Raw genomic sequence first — 19112 nt, forward strand, 5'->3', positions numbered from 1 at the left:
TAGCTTCTGACCTTAGATGTAAGAAAGTGGTTTGTTTTTGTATTTCTTTTGGAGTAGTATGCTGTATTTATATGATTTACTGTTTCTTCTCTTTATTCACAGTTTACATTTACTGTTTTCTTAAGTTTTGTCTATCTTGATTAATATATAGTTCCTTTTGATTGCATTGTTCTGTCTAGCTGTCAGCTGTTATTTCGTTTCATTGTGAAAGTGTAATTTTCATGTGTTTTTGTGTGTCTCTATATTTATTCTTCTAAATCATTTTTCAATGTTTATTTTCTCCTCTTCTTGTTTTCAGTTTTATCGTTTTTTTGTTTTTTTCCCCCCTTTTTTTCCATAAAGATTAAAATCTGGTATTCTTGCTTCCATCAAATTATCACATTGGATATTCATATCCCACAATAATTTCACATTATCACATTGGATATTCATATCCCACAATAATTTCACATTTATTTAATATAAAAGTTTAGTAAAAATTAAAATTCTAATATAAGATAATATAGGATTTTTATAAGATTTTTATAAGATTTTTTTAGTAAATTTTCATTAGAATTTTATTAGAATTTTAAATTTTTACTAATCTTTTATTAAATTTTATCAGATTTTGTTAGATTTTTTTCTAGATTTTTATTAGATCTTTAACATATTTTAATTATATTTTTTATTAGATTTTAATTAGATTTTAATTAGATTTTAATTAGATTTTACTTGATTTTTAGTTTTTACTGAAACTCCCAGAGATTTTAATGACTAAGATTAGAAACTATGTATTTGATCTTATCGTGCATAAATCTGACTTCAAATTCATTTCGCACTTTGTGTACCAGGTATTCTATGGTGAAAGGTGTGAATAATTGTATATAACATATATATATGCCTCAAAAATGTGCTGGTTCAGAACAGGTCATTTCCGCTTCAAAAAATATAATTTTCTCTATCAGATGCAGAATGTTAAAAAATACCTTGAGTCCAAATAACCTACCTCCATTACAAACAAACCGGATTCATAAAAGAAAATCAGAAATGAAGCATAGCAAACAACTGAATGCACGAGTAAACAAATAAAAACAAACGAAGATAAAAAGAAATGAGAAAAAGGATGATGAAATTTCAATGAAATGTATCCAATACAGAAAACGCGTCACTAAAATATCTAATTATTAGTTAAATTAGTATTATTAATAACCTTTCATTTGTATGCTTGCGTCTTTTGTCATTTATTAATAACTAGCAGACATATCTGGCATTGCAATGGTTGGCAATTAAAATGAACTGCGCATATATGACTTAACAACATACTCACAAATTGACAGATCAAATGCATATGCACCAAAAAAAAAAAAACAGTCGAATCTAGAACTTTCTACGACATTGCCTATAAAAGTGCCAGTTTGAAAAGAGAAATAAAACGACTCAAGCCAAGATGCCTACAGTGCCACACGAAGCTACTAGACCTTTGACTGATATTTGAATAAAAACGTCCAATTTTTCATTTATCTGAACAAAAAATGCACTATACGGCCTTGGTTTTTATAAAAAAAATTAGGGGTGGGGAAAAGGATGCCATAGAGGACACAATCAAGAATACATGAAATGAATAATGTTGGAAGTATGTAGATTCTGACTCCATATAATTAAAGACAGACGAATATTGAGGGTTGAGAGCCGACTTTATTTACTACCAACAATTTGTATTAGGAGAGGCAAAGTGTTCTTAGGATGGAAAGAGATGAATGTTCGTAAACTGTTTGTAGGTATGTATGAATTGACAAGGAATAAATGTTCGTAAAATGTTTGTAGGTATGTATGAATTGACAAGGAATGAATGTTCGTAAAATGTAACTTATCTTTTGGACGATGTGGAGAGGGTTAGGTTAGGGGTCGGTCATCCTGCTGTCGGTGATGCGTGTTCTGGCTTGTAACTGGAAAGCAAGTGACTTTTTCATCAGCAGCTAGCAGTTCGGCGTCTTCGTCTTCTTTTTCCTCCTCTCTTCTTTGGTTTGTGTGAATTAGGCATTGTTTAGAATTGAAGGCGTTTGGCCCATAACATGAGAGCATAGTCGACTTCAATTCACTGGTGCCTTATTTCTTTTTCTTCTTCATCTCTTTAGGTCGGGTGGGAGAATCCGTCCGTGCGTTCACTGACGCAGCAGGGCGAATCTTCTCTTCCCTCTTTTTGGTCCCTCATTTTATAGTGGCAAACCGGCTCCCAGCGACTGTAATATTTGAGGTGTTTATTTTAGGCGCGGAGCTCCGCCATTGGTCGATAATTATTTTGTGGTTATCTTATTTTTTCTTCCTAAGCGGAAGCGATGCGTGGAGCCATGTGCAAAAAACGATTTTTCATTTTGTCTCTCATGGTGGATGTGTTAACATCCGGTTCGCTGCTAATTCTCATCATGTTCCCACAACTATCAACTTCAAGCAACCAAGTTTGCTAATACAAAAACAACAATGCTAAGACTCTATAATGTTATACCATGCTGAATGGAATGGAAACGGCACTAATCCTGTGAGGATTTAACTTGCTTCTTCCAAAGGTGGAGTATGAAATTCACAAGCGATCCCCAGTGACATGCATATTTCTGTTAGGAGAGATGTTAACGTTGGGTTTTTTGCAACACTTGCAGAGAGGTATCAACGTTCTCCTACATACAGTGGCTGGAATTTCTAAATTGGTCACCTATCTGGTACTGACCAGGCCCAACGTTGCTTAACTTTGATGATCTAATGAGAACCGGTATGTCAACGTAATTATGCCGTATACCATGCTGAATGCAAACTGTTTATTCCTGTGTACTCTTGTGTACTCCTGCTCCTATATCTGAACCCCCTATAACCATTTTTATCCATATTATTATTCCTATAATTAGTTATAAACAAAATATAATAAAGTAAGACGTCCTTATTGTTTACTGATGTACAGCACAAATGTAATAAGCCATGATACAAAAAAAAAAAATACCTCCATTGGATTCCTTGGAAAATTCTACTTGAGAAAAGTTATATTCTCTCTGGAGATCTTGTTTTCAATTGCAACCTTGAATAAAAACGGAGAAACATAGATACCAGAAATATCTATTATTATAATGAGCACTTCAAGGTTTTTTTTATTATATATTTTTATCATGCAAAATACATGTTAAAATATTCATCAGTTTGGAAATGAAATTATGCTTGAAAAAGCTTGTGTTTTAATTGTTCTAATAAGCTGCAATTTTTTTTTTATTCAGTTTTCACCCCAAACAAGGCACAGTGTCACTTTGAAGTAGGTGGGCTACTATCGGGGACATAAGTTGCAGGAGTATTATGAAGGGAGATGATTAGCAAGATGTCTGTTCACATTACACTTGAACTTCTGCATGTCAGTACAGTTGGGAAAGCAGAATCCCGGAAAGGAGTTCCAAAGTCTAGCAGTTCTGGGGAAGAAACTATTAGAGTAGAAAACTTTCTTACACCTAGGGATCTCTACTGTGAAGGGGTGAGATTTAGCTGCTTGTCGGGTTTGTCGGGGGTATTCACATCGAGGAGGTACAAGTGCTTGTAGTTCGTCAGAGCATTCACCATTAAAGTATTTGTAGAACAAGCAACATTTTGTCGATGGGGCAGAGGCTGAAGCTTAGATGGCAGTTCATGACCTATCAGGTTGGCGACTCTCTTTTGAACCTTGTCAAGGAGTGAGAGACAAGTACTAGATGCACCAGCCCAAATGTGACAACAGTACTTCATACATATGCGAATAGTGGCCTTATAGAGGTATAGGATACTTTTAGGCATAAGTAGCTTTCTATCATGGTTGACAGAGCCCACCTTTTTCACAGCAGCCTTAGTAATGCTCTCAATGTATCTATTCCAGTTCATGTTCCCTGTAAACGTTAGGCCGATGAGTTTAAAGGAAGTACTTTCAGGTAATTTGTTCTTGGCCATTGCTATTGGTGGTCGTGAAGGTTTCTTGTAGTTATTGAAGGAAACAAGCTTAGTCTTGGCAGCATTGAATGTGACAATCCATTTTTGTTCCAATTCCACTACAGATTGGAGGTCATCCTCTAGTGTTTCTGCTATTTCCATAGATATGTGTTCAATTTTTTCCCCCTCATGTCTGTTATAGAGAGTAGTGTCATCAGCAAATATACCCATCTCCGAAACAATTTTATAAGGGAGGTCATTTATGAATATCAGGAACAATAAAGGTCCGAGAATAGACCCCTGAGATCCTCCTGCATTTATATTATATTGTTTAGATGTACGACCGTCGAGGACAACCTGGATTTTTCTCTTACTTAAGAAGGATTTAATTACATTTTGTATTCTTCTAGTGATACCATATAATCTAATTTTCCTTAGAAGACCATCGTGCCATACCCTGTCAAAAGCCTTAGATACCGCTCTACCCTCCCCTGTTTTGTCCAGTGAACGGTATATACGTTCAGAGAATACAGTTAGGATATTTGCTGTGGAATTTGCAATTAACTCTAATTTTTTTCAGTCTCTGTCTATCATTTTCTTACCTTTTACAGTATATTGTTTGACCCTCATCCTCATCGTTCTTATTTCATATAGTCTGCCACTCTTGCTTTCATTACTCTTTCTCTTCTCCTTTCTCTTTATCTTTCTTTCTCCCTTTCTTTCTTTCTTTCTCTGTTTATTAACAGTTTAAAGTAATAAAGAAAGGAAGAGATAAAAATATTGAACTAGTCCATGATGAACAAATGAGAATAACACCACATATAGTAACACGATTTAATCTGTAGCTAAGAGAGAGAGAGAGAGAGAGAGAGAGAGAGAGAGAGAGAGAGAGAGAGAGAGATAGGATAAATATATATCAAGCAGAAAGTGACTAATTTAAGATTTGTCTTCTTATTTTTTTATATTTGCAAACTCAATTTTTTCGGATTCAAGAGAGAGAGAGAGATGGGAGGGGGAGGGAGAGAGGGAGAAAAAACGCCCTCAAGGCTAGAATGATGCCATCCTGCTTCCCTTCTACAAGAGAGATGGAACGCTGTTGCAGTAATTATCGTGGTATCAGTCTTATCAATATCAGTGCAGCAATCTTCATTGCCATCCTGTTGTAGCAATTTCAAAGGCAAAGAGATACAAGGACGAGGCCAAACCAATGCGGATTTTGCCCCCGGCTGAGGATGTACTAACTAGATTTTCACTCTCCAAAGAATACTTGAGCATCGCTGAAGCTACCAGCAAAATACTATCATTTGCTTCATTACCTTTGCTGCTGCATTTGATTCTGTTGACCACGGAGTCCCCTGGAAGGTCATGTAGTATACTCAAAAAACATTTTGAACTAATCGAACCCTCTTCTCTCTCCATTTGCACTAAACTCTGCATGTATGGTCAGAAATCATGCTTCTTTGACATTCACTCTGACGTTTGACAAGGATGCATTCTCTCACTTATGCTCTTCAATTCCATCATTAACTGGATCATGAACGCCCTGGTAAATTGTTGTCTACAAATATCGACTATGCTGATGATATCGCCATATTGGGTGAAAGCTTCACTTACATTCAATTGGACATTAACAAGATGCAATCTTATACCTCAAAGATAAACGCCAATAAAACAAAGTTACTGATGGCAGGTCTCCTTTCAAATGAAAAACAGCCAGTTGTCGTTGACATGGAAATCCTTGAAAAGGTCGAGTTGTTAAAATATCTTGGCTCCATCATCATTGCAACAGGCCAAGGGAAGGAAGACATCTTCAACTGTAATAACAATGTCCACACCGTCTTCTGTCAGCTCTGGTCTCGAAAAGAAATGTCTGAATATCAAAGTCAGGATCTTGTCCACACTATTCTCTTTTAGGGCTATGAAACTTGGCTTATTGGCCAAATGACCTATGTAAACTAGTGGTACTGGCTTTAGCAGAGGGGCAAACCATGACATATATACATATATATATAAATCCACAGACATATATATCTCATCTGCAAGTCCCTCAGTGGACGCATCAACTAAGATAATGGATCTTAATAACTCAGTGGTTAAGACATATCAGTGTAGCCATATACAGCTAACTTGCTCGCCATAAATCTCGGCAAGTCAGCTGTATATAGCCACACTGATATGTCTTAACCACTGAGTTATTAAGATCCATTGTCTTAGTTGATGCGTCCACTGAGGGACTTGCAGGAATGAGAAGAAAATACATCCTATTTATCTCTACAACACACAAAGTAGAAACCTAACATAGAGGGTTCAATTTCAATGGAACTAAGCTTACATTATAGCTAGATAGAAAATTTATCTTTTTATAAGAGTGGTCGCCTCTAAATGGTGTTAATAACGAAATATAATAAAACAAAATTATAATAATTCAACCGACAATAAAGGACAAAAAGTAGGTGGATAAAGACGTTATCTACATCTACATGGTCCTTCTTTGAACTTTCAGCCTCTATTTGAATATATTTCTATGATAATGTTAAACAATACATTACCATTTTTTTTTTAATTTTAACTAACAGATTAAATGTATTATCTAAAAAAAAAAAAATTGAGTGTTAATGATAACAATTTTATCAGCTGAAATATTTTTAAATCAGTAAGCTTATATGTTAGAATTTTTACATGACCCTAGTAGACATATGACCAATATTCAGCAGCTTATCAATAATTGTGTTTGTTGTTTACAAAAGTATGAAATCACTTGTAAAGAATTTTGTAAACATCGAAAAATGCATGAAAGAAGTATGCGGACTGTCAAAAAATAAACCTTGTGTGGTCACGTACAAGAGTATACCTTGGTCAATCAATGACCTTTTCTGACGACACTTGCATATATATAAACATTAAAATTCGATCCCCTCCCTCCCTATCGCTTTCTGTTCTTTCTTTTTCTTTTTATTTCTTTTTCTTTTTTTTTTTTTTTTTTTTTTTTTTTATTCTGTTAAGTGTTGACGTCCTTTTCCCCCCTTTCATTTTCTATTTTTGGAGTCTAAAAATATCACTTGAAACCCCCCCCCCCACACTTCCCTTTTTTATTTAAATTAGAAACATCTCAATTATATGAGGTGGCAACATTACTAGCATATAAAGAGCAGCAGCCATTTTTCTTTTCTTTTGCACTGGACACTATAGTCTACTGAGAGAACAGGTTTGTAACATTTTTAAACCACATCAAGTTTTAATATTTGGCTGCAATATTTGAATGCTAAGCAAACGTGTTTGAATGCTTGGTAGCCATATAAGAAACTTGGTAACCATGTTTGAATGCTTATTAGACATATCTGAATGATTGGCATCTATGTACAAATTCTTGGCATTCATGCTTGCATAATTGGCATAAATGTTTTAAGTAAATCCAACCATGTTTTAATGTTTGGCAGCCATGTTTGAATGATTGGCAACTATGTTTGAAGAATTATCATTAATCGAAACAAGAAAAGATTTTTTTTAAATAAAGGAATAAAACTATGCAAAATTTAAACTTTATCATTCACCCCCCCCCCAAGAAACCAGTTTTTATAAACTTTCACCAACAAACATGAAGAAAATTGTAGCCCCAATTTATTTGTCTCCTCACATAGGCAGATTCAGAGGTAGGGAAAAAAATTCACCTCTCAATAAAGTAGCACCTCAGATTGAGACAAAAATAATTTTAAAAAATGGCTCAGTCTAAAAGGATTTCTCTGACACTAAAGACAATAAGTACAGTATTAGAACAGATACTACACTTTGCTCCTTTTAGTTGATTAATTTATTAATATAATCATTTTAACACGTATAACTATCACTCATTTTAAGTTTTAATTAAATCTTAGCTTTAGGACAATTTATTTCAGGATAAAACCCTTTTTTATCAAAAGTGTGTAAAAAAAAAAAAAAAAAAAAAAAAAAAAAAAAAAAAAAAATTCCTGTCGAGAAATTGAACCAATACTTTTATCAGACAAAAAGAAAGAAAGAAAAAAGATTATCTAAATTCATATTATGTAAAACGTAGATATATTCGTTCAGCAAACATAAGTGCTAAAAATAGAAAGTTTAAAATAAGAATTGAGAGTATTTTTTTTTTTTTTTTTTGAATGGTCTTTTCAAATCGGTTAGAGTTACCGCCCCTTTGTATTTCGCAACGCGTTGCCAGAAGCAGCTGTGCTTGTTCATAGATTAACGAGCAGCCTTCCTTTTTTATTCCCGGTTTTGAATTATGAATTGTTTGGGAGGAGAATGTTGTTAGAAGCTATTCTTGAGTGTTGCCCAAACACCTTGGCCTGTGCTGGTAAGTTTACTTATATATACACGTACCCCTTTTCCCCTTCCCTCTTATTAAAAACACATTATAAGGGCTTTCGTCTCCGAAATTTTCATCTCGTCACAATTAGTGCATCGTAATAGGTCAGAAAATGGGGGTTCACTCTACATATAGGTAATTGTTACGAAATGATTCCTCATTTTATAACCGTTCTTAGTGTTATTTTTTACTTCTTCGAGCACCTGTGAGAAATACCTTTTTCTTATAAGATCGGCTATATTTAATTTTTTTAATTTCTCATATTTTTATGCATGTACATATATATTTACTATAAATTTTTTTCTTTAAAAGTGTATACAAAGTAAAGTAAAATCTTTTTTTCTTTCTTTACTATTAATGTTTTTCTTATTTTTGGTAAAGAAGAGAGTGAGAGAGGGGCCGTCAACGTGGGTGGTAGTAGAATTTTAATGAATGAATCACGACCTTTATGCTCGCAAGTAAAGAAAAATAATAAATAACGAGAAAAGCGTAATTTTGAATTCTCTTTTCCTTTCCATAAAGTTTTTCTCTGATATTTACGTCATTTTACGGAGCATGCCATTAACATTTATTGTGTGGGCGACTCGCAAAGACGCCGCATTGTCAAATATATATCATTGTTTTGCATTCGTGTTTGTAGTTATCTTTGATTATATCGGCATTTATTTGATTAAAAATGAAATTGCTACCACGCAACTGCAACTCTCGCTTCGGTTTGAGTTGTTTGTTCTGCCCAGTGTTCTGCTCAGGAGACCACCCTCCCAGGCATTATCTCCTTTCTGTGATGGCTAGAGGGTTACCCTCTCCGGATGGTCTCTCTCGTTAGGAAGATATTTGGTTGGTTTACCGCCAACCGTCTGATGCGCCCTTACCAGATAATGCCGACGAACACGATTCAGGTGTTTCTTTTTTTTTTTTTTTTTTACAAGTTTGTATGTTTTTACCGGCTTTTGTGCGTCCTCACTTGCCCCATATTGAATCTCGATAGTGTCAACTCTGTCTCTCATGGGGAGATTATTTAACCGTTACAAATCGTTCGGCGTACTTTGTAAAAAAAAAATCGTATACTAAAATTATGGTACTTATGCACTTTTGTTACCGTGCTGAAATAATGTTATTTTGAAAGCCATTCTTAACATGAGGAGGGTGTTTTGTAACTATTCTGTGCTTCCACCTAACAATTTAATAATGAAACAAAAAGATCGTGAAACTTGAATTGAAACTGAAAAAAAAAAAAAAACTAAAGATAGCGCTGTAACAAAAGTGCATAAGCACCAAAATTGTGTGTGTGTGTTTTAAAAATAGCTTTGTTTCATTGTCTTTTAGTTATTCGAACTATTTAATTCCTGTAAATGAATCTGAAGAGAATTTATATTAGTTTTTTTTTTTTTATTATTATGCTGGCTGATCTTTTATGTAGATGCATTTTTTGTTTTTATTGTTTCCTCCGTACCGGCTTCCTCGGGCGTCTTACGTAACTTTTTATAAACTTGCAAATCCTACCGTGCACACGCGCTCGGCTCATTGAAGAAGCGGTTTCGCTCCTATAATAACTGACAAATTTTAATGAATTTTTTTAGCTGATTTTCCAGTCAGTGACACAAATTAATTGATCGTATTTCGTGCCCGATTATTGCGGATTTCTTAAACCGTTCGATTTGATTGTTTTTGGCAAACAAAACATATCCTCTGCTAACCCTAAGTCAGAGTGGTAATATTTTGGCCATTTTCAATCATAGAAAAAAAATCTGAAGAAAACAAAGTCAATAAATAACTGTTACCAAAGACAATGAAAAATGACTGTTCTACTTACCTGCCTATTTTTTGAAAAAATATTTTAAAGCGCTTTTATTTATTTACATTTTTATCGTTGCTTCCTGAAAATCCAACGAATTTAACATGGGGCTAGATTTTATTCGATATGAAGCATCGATAATCGCCCCTAAATCGAAAATTATACAAAAATACAGCCAATAGAAATATAGGAACTTATATAGTTTAACATCCCATACAAATTTAGAAAGCCATGCTATAGTACATGGGGAAAAAGGCTTTAGCTTTTACGTTGCGCGGACGGAACTCTCCTAAAATTAAAATAATAAATTTGCTTGAAAATGTCAAACTGCACCAGTAGTGCAGTAGTGCACCATTACCAATGTCAAATATACAGAAGGCAAATGATAAATTTGCAACGGGTTTGATTATCAGATTCGTTGTCAGCGACTTCGAATACCCCTAAAAAGCAAATTAGAGTGGTCGGTGTTCTATTGTAGCGTAAAGTAAAGATTTTTTTTAGTTATTAAACACACGATATTGAGGCTCGTCACATAAAATCTGGCGCAATGTTTAACTGGGAAGGTAACGATTTAAAAAATGCAAATAAAAGTGCTTTAAAATATTTTAAGGCAAACAAAAAAGTAGGCGGGCAAGTAAAAAAAAAAAAAAGTAACTTTTATTGCCTTTGGTAACAGTTATTTCTTGACTTTCAATCTTTTTTCAAGAAATTTTCAAAATAATCTGTAAAAATACAATTTCATCCTTAAAAATCAGGAAACAAATTAATATTTACAAAAAAAAAAAAAAAGATACAGTGTATTGTCGTGTTAATGTTTGGAAAACAAGATAAAACTAGTCAGATATTTTGAGACAACCGTTTCAATATAACCATATATACTTTACATATCTGATTGTGTAACAAAATAGTTGCTTTCGAGCCTACAAAGATAATTATTTAACCATTCGGAGTAAGTACGTATCTCCTAGTAAGATGTGTTATTGTCTAGGGTTGGATCAAATACTGACTTTTAACAATTGAAATACAAATACTTTCGTTTAGGTTACCACAAATACAAATACTTTTATTCCTAAGTCTAAAAATACAAATACTTTTATTCCTCAATCTCAAAATACAAATAAAAATACAATAACTGATTTAAACAAAAACAAATATAAGTACTTTTTTTTCAAAGTAATAAAGAAATCTGAAAATATGCAAAAGAAAAAGAAAAGAAATATTTCCTTCCAAATTTGACATCTACATTACATTCTATATCATGTCCTCATTGCATTTTATTATCATTAGAGTTCTGAAAGTTTCCTTCTCTCTCTCTCTCTCTCTCTCTCTCTCTCTCTCTCTCTCTCTCTTTCTCTCTCTCTCTTTCTCTCTCTCTCTTTCTCTCTCTCTCTTTCTCTCTCTCTCTTTCTCTCTCTCTCTTTCTCTCTCTCTCTTTCTCTCTCTCTCTTTCTCTCTCTCTCTTTCTCTCTCTCTCTCTCTCTCTCTCTCTCTCTCTCTCTCTCTCTCTCTCTCTCTCAAATACGAATACAAAATACTATTTTCCTGGATGCCAACAAGCATTTTTTTTTTTTTTAATCTTTTACCATTTGTCCAACTTGACTTCAACAGTCAAGACAATACTAGGGTTGGATCAAATACAATTGTATTTGTATTTCAATTGTATTTAAATACAATTTTAATGTAATTGTATTCTAACATCACAAGAAAAAGTAATTTGTATTTGCTAATGCAAATTACTTTTTCTTGTGATGTTAGAATACAATTACATTAAAATTGTATTTAAATACAATTGAAATACAAATACAATTGTATTTGATCCAACCCTAGTATTGTCTTGGCTGTTGAAGTCAAGTTGGACAAATGGTAAAACATTAAAAAAAAAAAAAAAAAAAAAAAAAAAAATGCGTTCAGTTAAGACAGAGCTAATTTAGTAGAATCACTCCCGTCTCCGAGCATTCTTTTTTGTGTGGTTTTATGGCTTATTCGAATGCCGTGAGAGCAATTTAACTCAGATTTGAAGACTGGAGTGATTCTATGAAAATGCCAAGAGTAGAATATGGGAGGGATGACCAACGACTTTGCACACTTTTAAGGAGCTTGTGTCTAACATTTAAAATTTGTTTACTTTGTCTTTTTTCTTCTTTCCCCCCCCCCCTAAATAAAGTTTTTAAAGTGTATCTGTTTTGTCCTGAATTCGAGAACTTCTCAACTGTTCTGTCTTAATTTAGATTCGGGCTTTTAGGGGGAGCTGGATTTCCTTCATTAAAAAATTGAATTTGTGTTTAACTTGTGGAAAAACAAATAAGTAAATTGCCTTTTAGAGAGTGGAGTAGATGGGCTTATTTTTTGTAACCTGAGGTGTCCTCATTCATTAAGGAGTGTCGATGATGCTATACATATATACTAGTAGGCCATTGCTCAATTGTAAAATATGCTTCTGATATTTTAATTTATGCAGATGTCGTATTTTGTCACAGCGTGTGCCTATTTGTTTACCAACAATAAAAAATACGCCTATTAGCAAACATGAAAGACACGCCCAAATCATACTCCTATCATACGTGATAGTGACAACTTTTCTTTCTTATCTTGTTAACAAAGAAAAAACACACACCCTTTCATTTTTTTTTTTTTTTTTTTGCGCATCCAACAAAAACAACCGACTTTAATTTTGGACCGAGATTAATATATCAATTAGTCAATAAATACCCAAGACATTTTTAGCTTTAAGAAATCCGGCCAAGAATTAATTGTAAACCATTTGTATGTTTAGTGAGCCTATTCCAATAACCTGCTCACCTTTTCATAAAGCCAGTAACTTTTTCAGTAATCAGCTGCTCACAAAATCAACAAATTAGATCATTACTGTAATTACATGTCCCCTTACATTACGGTATAATGGTGGTTCTGTGCAGTTCTAGGAAGTTCACCCTCCCAGGCTTTGCCTTCTCTCTTTAAGTAGGAATTAGTTTCAGGCTAATCGTCTGAGGGACCTTATCAGAAATGCAGATAGGGCTGCACAGGCATTTTTGCAGGTTCAGAGTGCGCTTCCTTTGAAGTGCTGACTTTTCAATCCCACTTTCCAACCCTAATGTCACATTTCTTGCAGTGGAAGAGAAATAAATACTAACTCAGCAGAGTCAAGTCGTCAATCCCAGTAGCCAAGGGAACCATCAGCAGCAGTTGCCAAACAGTCCTTTTCAGGCCTAACTACCAAACTATTAATTTGATTCAAACTGTCCCTTTAAGGACAACTCACAACCTACCTGAATGCGGTAGACTCTTCATGCTCTACTGTTGCCTGCCTTCTGAGATTCTCCTCTCAGTGTGCCACTCCAGTTCCTTCTCCTGCTCCTGCTTCAACTCCTCCTTCCTGCGGTGCTTGTTTTAACATTTCCAGCTATCTGTTCCAGTGCTCACTGATGTTTCACTACCAGTTTTATTGCTTGTCAACGTCCAGCCATCGACTCCAGTGCTCCTTTGATGTCTGACTACCTGTCCCAGCATCATATCACATCTACACAGCCTGAACCAACCTGAGGCATGTTATCCTACCTCATGGATGCTCAAATTTCAACACTATGAGACGTCTGATCCAGATACACAATCTCTATTGACATACAATTTACCATTTTTCCTGTGGTAAATAAAGTGCACAATATCTTCATATATACGGCATAATCGCGTGAACACACCAGTTCTCATCAGATCACCGAAGTTAAGCAACGTTGAGCCTGATTAGTACCAGATGGGTGACCATCTGGGAATTCTAAGCACTGTGGTCCTGGATATGACCTAAAACTATATCCGATGGTGAGGCCCCACCTTGCGTGCTTTGGGGAGTGTGGAGCCACCCTTTAATTGCGATTGCTCCCAGGTCCACTCTGACCCGGAGTGGTAGTACCTGTTAGGGTCCCAACTATGGGTTAAATAGAACCTAACGTGAAACAAATATACTCCATTAAAAATCGTTTCTCAAAATAACTAGATTCGGCATTAAATAACCTGAAAAAGGTTGATATGCCATAAAACAACCAACCAACCAACCAATCTAAGCACTGTATGTGCTCTCCGCTTATCTGGGCATTTGTTTCCAGTTGTCTTGTTCATGCACTTCACTTGCCACAGGTATTTAACAATGTCGACTCAGGAGATGTGTGGTTGGAGATTGTGCACCTCCTGCAACACAAATTTCATGCGCAGGCACCCCTTCGTGGGTATCCATAGTCTGTCAAAGACTGAAGGAGCCTAAAAATTTTCATTGACGATTCATCTGTGTTTGTCATCTTTTTTACTATTGTTGTTACCTCTTTGCTTTGTGTCTACTTTCTTAGTTGTATGGTCGATTGACACCTCACCTATCAGCCCGCTGCAGCAATTTATTATTATTGAGTCAATTCTCTATTTATTACATTGTACTCAATATATAGTAGTGGCCGCCCGGTATGGTTTGGTGGTAAAATACACATAAATATAATATTTTAATTTCTGTAGATTTCATATTTATTATCATAGCACCAATAATCTATTGAGTATTATATTGTACCTATTAGTAATTTAAAAATTAAAAAACAAACTTGGTTGCCATCATCTAGAATCAAAACCAAAACCTATAGCTCTCCAGCTTTATTCATTAACATCTGACCTCAATCTATATGCATACAAAAACTTAAAAAAATAATGTTAAACATATAAATGTATATTTGTGCATGCATAGAAATAACATGCCAAGTTCCAACTTTTTTCAATTGTAACCTCTGAGCAATTGTTTTTACCGGCTAAAATCAAATCGAATTTGTTCCACAGGTCCAAATCCGCTATATGTATAAAGTTTCAAATCTGTAGTCCAAAAATTGACAGGAGTTTGATAGACCGATCCTCATAGACAGACAAGGTTACTTATATATATATATAATGATTTTCTAAAGCCAAACCAATGTCGCAGCCCACAAGAGCCAAGAAAGCCAACAAACTTTCTTGGCTCTTGCGGGCTGTGACATTGGTTCGACTGTGGAAAATCATTATATATATATTCTCTCACACTTTCTGAACATATATATACTAGTAGGCCAACCGGTGTTGTCTAGTCGTAAAATACACTTAAATATGATATTTTAATTCATGCAGATTTCGTATTTATTATTATTATAAAGCAAATCCTCTAATTATATTGTACCCAATATGTAAAGTGATCTCAAAAGTTGAAAAAAAAACCAAAAAAACTTTGGTGTCATCAGCTGGAATTGAAACCAAAATATTCAATGCTCTAGCCTTTGTCGTTATTTAGTGCTTCAATCTTCGTCTTTACTACCAGATTGATAAAAAAAAAGGGCTAGAAATTAATCAACTAAGTTAAAAATGTACAATACGCATGCTTAGAATTTAATCGATTTACTCCTGCAAAGGTTAACTGATTTTTTTTTTAATTATGGCCATTTAGCAACAACTTTTACAGGCTAAAATCCAAATCGAAAGTGTTCCCAAGCTCCAAATACCCTATATATCAAGTTTCAAGTCTGTAGACTAAATATTCAGAGCAGTTTGGTAGAGATGTTTCGCATACACATGAACAAGTTCACTTATATATATATAAAACATGTCTGTGTGCTAGAATGTTTTCATACACAATTCTAGGCAATTATGCCCAATGTAGAAATTATGCATAAAAAATTGTAATAGTTAAATAAAACCAATCATTTAATTTAAAAAAGATAAACATAAAAAAGAATCATTAATTTATGAACGTTCGTTTTTGACAGGAATATGCAAATTAGTATACATTTATGAGATCACATATCCATGACTGAGTATATTAAGTTCGTTTTAATAATTTTTAAATAAAGAAAATAAGCTTTTAATATCAATGTCAAAGCGAAAAAAATAAACCCGACTTTATAGGAATATAGATATATTTGTCGCATCCGTTACCATTGTTTGGGAAGTTTGATATCTTTAATCAACCATGCGTCTAAATATGTCTTCTTGAGGAAACTAGTAAATAGGGACAGTTAAATAAGATAAAATAAGATCACTTTCGGTTTCGTTCTCTCCCTTTCAAGCACAATATTAATTTTGCAACAAACCAAAACACTACTCGCTTCCAAAAAAAGATACTTAGTTATTCAACGTTTTATTTCATTTATTTTTCGTTCTTTCTATTTTTCAGTGTTTTTATTGAAGTTATCCTGTTTTCATAAAAAATAAAATCTTATGGCTTACCCAACATTAAAAAAAATATATTTGCATTCTAAAAATGTATTATAAGTACTTTTTCTTATAGATGAGTGTTTTATTTGAATTTTCTTTGTTTTATACTTGTGTTTTGGAATTATTTACATGAATATTGGGTAATCGTTAAAGATTGCGGCCAGAATATAATATGAAAAAAAAAAAAAAAAAAAACAGTATATGCATTAAAAATGGTTTTCTGTTGGTTTTGTGAAATATACTTGAATGAGGAAACATTTAAATTTAAAATCAATTTATTATACGTGTAGCTTTAGAAAAACACTTGTAATGTGTCGACATTTATGGTGTAAAAGCGAAATCACACGACATCAGGTCAAATTCGGTCGCTATCTTATTTTGATTTCTCATATTCACATAATGTTGACATGTTTCAAGTTCAATATGCATCTTTTTCTAAAGTTTATATGCGTAATAATAAATGGATTTTAATTCGAAATGGTTCCTCACTTAATAATATTTAACAAACAAACAAAACATAAACTTGTTTTTAATGCCTACGCAGAATCTTTTCTATCATTCTGCTCTGGCCGTGATCGTTAACAATTAGCAAATAGTGATAATTTGGATTACTATTCTAATCTTGGTTATGATTTTCACAACGTTTCAACTGATGTAACCTTTGACCTTCTGGACGTGCATCTTTTTGCACTCTGGAACTTATACAGAATTTTGGACTGAAAAAAGGCCGGAGATTACATTAGTTGAAAGGTTGCGAATGGGGACGCTTCAAGCAATAAGAAATAAACTGAACCATGCCACCCCCATCCTGAACAGATACTGCAGTTTGATTTTAGCCAAATTTGCTTAACGTCTTCCACTGTGGAAAAGTTAGACACAGGATTGTTTTTTAAAAAAAGGGAAAAGTCTGAATTAGAACAAAAGTGATTCTGAAAGGATTTTTCTGTCATGGTTTTTGAAATCCCTGACAAAAATTCTTACTCGTTTTGGCCAACATTGTCTGGTCAGTCAGTGGGTGATCATTTTATATTTTATTTAGATACTAACTGCTAATACTTTACATAACTGAAATACATTTCTTCGTCTGCAAAACGAAACAATGTTATTTCGGTTATGAATAAATGTAAAATAAGATTTTGTGCTCTTTTTAAAAGAAATAAAAATGAAAGGACAAAAGTCATCCATTTATTTTTCCCTTCCAAACCGTCAAAATAAAGTTTAATACGATTAAAAAAAAATGTGTGTATGTGTAAATATATATATATATATATATATATATATATATATATATATATTCTCGGACAGACATTGAACTCGGAATCACATCCCAGCAGACTGAAGTCTTATCAATTTGGCTAAAGCTCAGATTATAACGCATGGTTCTCATGTAAATAGGTCAAGTAATTTTCAACCGAGGAAAATCATTTATCAAAAAGAAAGATTAGCAGTGAAATTTGAAAAATTGTCACTAATTCGATTTCTTCAGTATCGTTGATGGCAAGAAGAGGACTTGGACTATGAGACGCTTAACTACTCCGAATTTCTAAGATATGAGTAATCAAAATAAAAACTGTTGATTGGATTAAATATAAAACTAGATGAAATTGGTTGGAGATAAAATTTTCGTTTTTAAGAATACTATTTATCAAAACCGACTAAGCAGTTTTAAAAATGTACTTTTTGCTAATAAAACTATTAGTGCGAAAGAAATAGAGAAAAAAATCTATTTTATATACAATAATCTGGTTTTGCTGGCTCGCTATTTTGCTACTTAAAACACCTGACACATTATTATAAAATAAATATTTCATTCATAACTTTGTAAACCCAAAACAAAATCTTCGTCATTTATTCATATATTCATTAACGTTTTTGTAATTTAATTATTTTATGATACTATAAAGAAAGAAATCAATTTGCCTTTTGCTTGCAATTTAGAAATAGACCGGCACTTATCAAATCAGTGCATCTAAAGTAAGAAACATGGGAACACAAATGCTAAATATTTGTCCAAGAAATAAATCAATAATGCTTAACAGAATGATTTCCTATATTAAAGTCCAAACAATCATTGAATTCAAAAAACAATAAAAAATAATAGTTAATCGATATAATGTGCTTTTTTAAAACCAACATACAAATTAGCTACCCTTGCGACTTGATATCGTATACAGATAAGCTGTAATTAAAAAAAAAAAAATTTTCTATTACATTTTAACCCCAAACATGGCACATTGCACTTTGATGTAGAGGACTACTATCAGGGACATAAGCACCAGGGGTACTATGTAGGGAGTTGGGCAGCAAGATGTCGGTTCACGTTACACTTGAACTTCTGCATGTCAGTACAGTTGGAGAAGCAGGGACCCAGAAGGGAATTGCAAAGTCTAGCGGTTCTGGGGAAGAAGCTACTGGAGTAGAAGGCTCTCTTACATCTAGGGATTTCTACTGTGAAGGGGTGGGATTTAGCTGCTTGTCGGGTTGGTTGGAGGTATTTACGTTGAGCGGGTACAAGTGCTTGCAGTTCGTCAGAGCATTCACCGTTAAAGTACTTGTAGAACAAACAGAGGGATGCAACATTTCGTCGATGTGACAGAGGTTGAGGCTTAGATGAAAGTCCAGGACCTATCAGATTGGTGACTCTTTTGGACTTTGTCTACGAGCGATAGACTAGTGGCAGATGCACCAACCCAAATATGACAACAATACTCCATACATGGACGAATGGTGGCCTTATAGATGTACAGGATACTTTCGGGCGTTAGCTTTCTAGCATGGTAGAGAAAACCTACCTTCTTCGCAGCGGTCCTGGCAATACTCTCAATGTAATTGTTCCAACCTCCTGTGAACGTTAGGCCGAGA

At 33.9% G+C, this 19112-nt stretch overlaps 1 protein-coding gene across 2 annotated transcripts in view; it reads left to right on the forward strand.

Moving 5' to 3' along the window:
- The first annotated feature begins 7075 nt into the window (after positions 1 to 7075).
- The window catches only part of LOC145292048 (N-acetylglutamate synthase, mitochondrial-like), a 144580-nt gene continuing 132543 nt past the window's right edge, over positions 7076 to 19112 (forward strand). Inside the window, exon 1 of one of the 2 annotated variants that reach the window (XM_080138073.1) lies at positions 7076 to 7114. The gene's annotated coding sequence lies outside the window, so the exon portion shown is untranslated. Of the gene's footprint in view, positions 7115 to 8016; positions 8237 to 19112 lie in introns of those variants that run through there. The other variant, XM_080138072.1, reaches the window with a different exon arrangement.

Source organism: Euprymna scolopes, chromosome 13, assembly GCF_053919585.1.
Source record: "Euprymna scolopes isolate OS-2025 chromosome 13, ASM5391958v1, whole genome shotgun sequence".
In the NCBI taxonomy this organism is placed as follows: domain Eukaryota; kingdom Metazoa; phylum Mollusca; class Cephalopoda; order Sepiida; family Sepiolidae; genus Euprymna; species Euprymna scolopes.